Raw genomic sequence first — 2,476 nt, 5'->3', positions numbered from 1 at the left:
ACTGGATGACAGCCCTGCCATCAACAACAGGGATCCTTTGCATCTTTGAAACCAGCTCCTCTTTTTTCTTTTTACAATGCCTTCTGATGAAACAAATGGCTTGCTTGGGAGGTTCCATTGGGGGCACGCTGATGATCGCTGTCACGCTGATGATTGCTGTCACGCCGATGATCGCTGTCACGCTGCTTTCTCGTTGCAGGAATTGTAGAGCCTAGAAGTCTGTAAGTCATCTGTTATGTTCACTGATGGGGATTAGGCTTGATCTCTCTCGATCACAGGTCTGCAGGGTATCATTCTTCCATTTAACTCTGGAAGATCCCGCAGAACCTGGTGATATAGGAAATGTAACACAATTGTTAGTTTCCCTCAAATCAAGCACAAAAATAGTTCATGTGTTTTAACAAGGGGACTGCAAACAGGTGGCCTGCAATCTGCAAGGGAGTGGCATACGCCATATGAATCTAAATGGATGTCCTCACACAGTGGCATTGTCTAATGGGGTAAATACATATTTCCCTCAATTATTAAGCCTAGATGTTCCTAAATTCCTTATCTTAGAACATCTCAAATAGAGAAACAACATGAAATGTGCATCAGGTGCACTATGCAATACAAAGGCTAATGATCAAATGTGCAGACAAAGGACAAACACTAGAAAGTCCTGGTATTTGCATGATTAAAACACATCTGATCCCACCAAAAATTAAAGCAGCAGGAACAAAAGAGAACTGAAAAATTTAAAATAGACATTGAAAATTCGTCATTTTCAAAAGGATAAACTTAAGGCATCTCCTATTGAGAGGGAAAACTTGTCTTACTATAATATTGGGTCAGTTAACCAGCCTATCACTACCCTGACAGTCAGTCTGAAAAAAATATTGAAGTAGGCCTAAGGAAAAATTCATGCAAACCAGTCTGGTCATACAAAAGGAAATTATACATAGCATGGGGGGTCCCTGATACATCATTGCAGTCTAGAAATGTGCACAAAAACAATACACCCATATAAATGGGCTGACTGGTGAAAGGAATATGGAGAAGGGACTAAGCAAGGTGCGACATTGGTCAGGGGAGAAGCAAAAAGAAAAATCTATAGGAAGAACAAGAGTTTGCTTGGGTGCCTCAGGCATGTGACACAGCACCAAGAGTACGGGGGATACACAAAAAAACAAAAAAAAAACAGAGTTACATAAATTCTAACTCTACCTCTGGCAACTATACCATATACGGTAATCCTAACTAATGTTCCTGTTCTCTCTTCAGGAGAGAAAAATGAAACCTGGTTTCCTTTCAAGGGACAAAGCCATATGATATTTGGGAAAAAGAACATGATTAAATAATGCAATATAGAAATTAGGTCACCTTGAGTCACAAATCTATAATTCCATCCTTAAGTCCAATCAAGGATACATAACAATTTAGGGCTGCCTATTCCTTTAAGGGGATGTGCAGTAAGTGACTTGCATCAGGTGATACACTTTGAACCTGTATATCTTTTTAGTTCTCTTCATTATCAATACAGCCAAATTTTAGGCATGCACTGGTAAAAATGCTGCCTGTCTTCCTCACAGTATGAAAACCATATCTGTGAAATTTATCATTATACCAAGTTCATCCAATTATTGTGTAACAATACGTGTCGTCACACGGATCCCTTCACAACACAGGAGAACTTGTAAATAATATACACAAATTGCACATGTCAAGCCATCAGAAAACCCAATATTTGGGCCTGTACCATCCTTTTGACAGTAGAACACAACATAGTTGCAGTCTACTGTCAAGCATAACTTTACTGTCTCTCTCCTAACATACAGGACCAATTAAAATTTCTCATGATAGGGCCAAAGACACAAACGAAAACATGAACATTTTTCTCCAAAGAAATTACGCAAAAAACACATTTCCTTTCAATTAACCAAACTCACGTGTCTTGTTTGTCTTAGAACAATCCATGAATAATCTGCAAGCAGAAGCAACAAGAAAAATACACAACACACAAGAAAGACATTTTTGCTAATAAACGAATATTAATTATAACTTTTAATCAGAAGACAAAACATGATACACAGTTAAGAAAACACAAAAATAAGTTCCCATTACTTAACTGTTATCATCTTGTCAGTTCACCTCGCAATATCAAGCCATTTCATTTTTACCGTTCCAAAAGAAATGGTTACACTAACACTCCATATCAATTGGAGCAAATAATTTTGACGTAGGCCTGTAGCCTTCAGCTTTCCAAATTTCGGAAAAGGGGCTGCATTTTATTTTCTATCTAAAATTTAATGCAACACTTCATTTTCTGTAAAATAAAAGCAGCTAGCAAACATTATTTTCCTTAGCATGGAGACACAAATGTACCAGTTCAGCATATTATTTAACACATGTTTTGGGACCTTCAAAGAAACCCCTATTTTTTTTCCTTTGAAATTAAGTTCTTTTATTTTGATTGATGTTCTCACGAAGAAACCAG

The sequence above is a fragment of the Lissotriton helveticus genome, assembly GCF_964261635.1.
Source record: "Lissotriton helveticus chromosome 1_1 unlocalized genomic scaffold, aLisHel1.1 SUPER_1_unloc_2, whole genome shotgun sequence".
Lineage (NCBI taxonomy): Eukaryota > Metazoa > Chordata > Amphibia > Caudata > Salamandridae > Lissotriton > Lissotriton helveticus.
The sequence above is the reverse complement of the archived record's forward strand: the minus strand, read 5'-3'. Positions refer to the sequence as shown.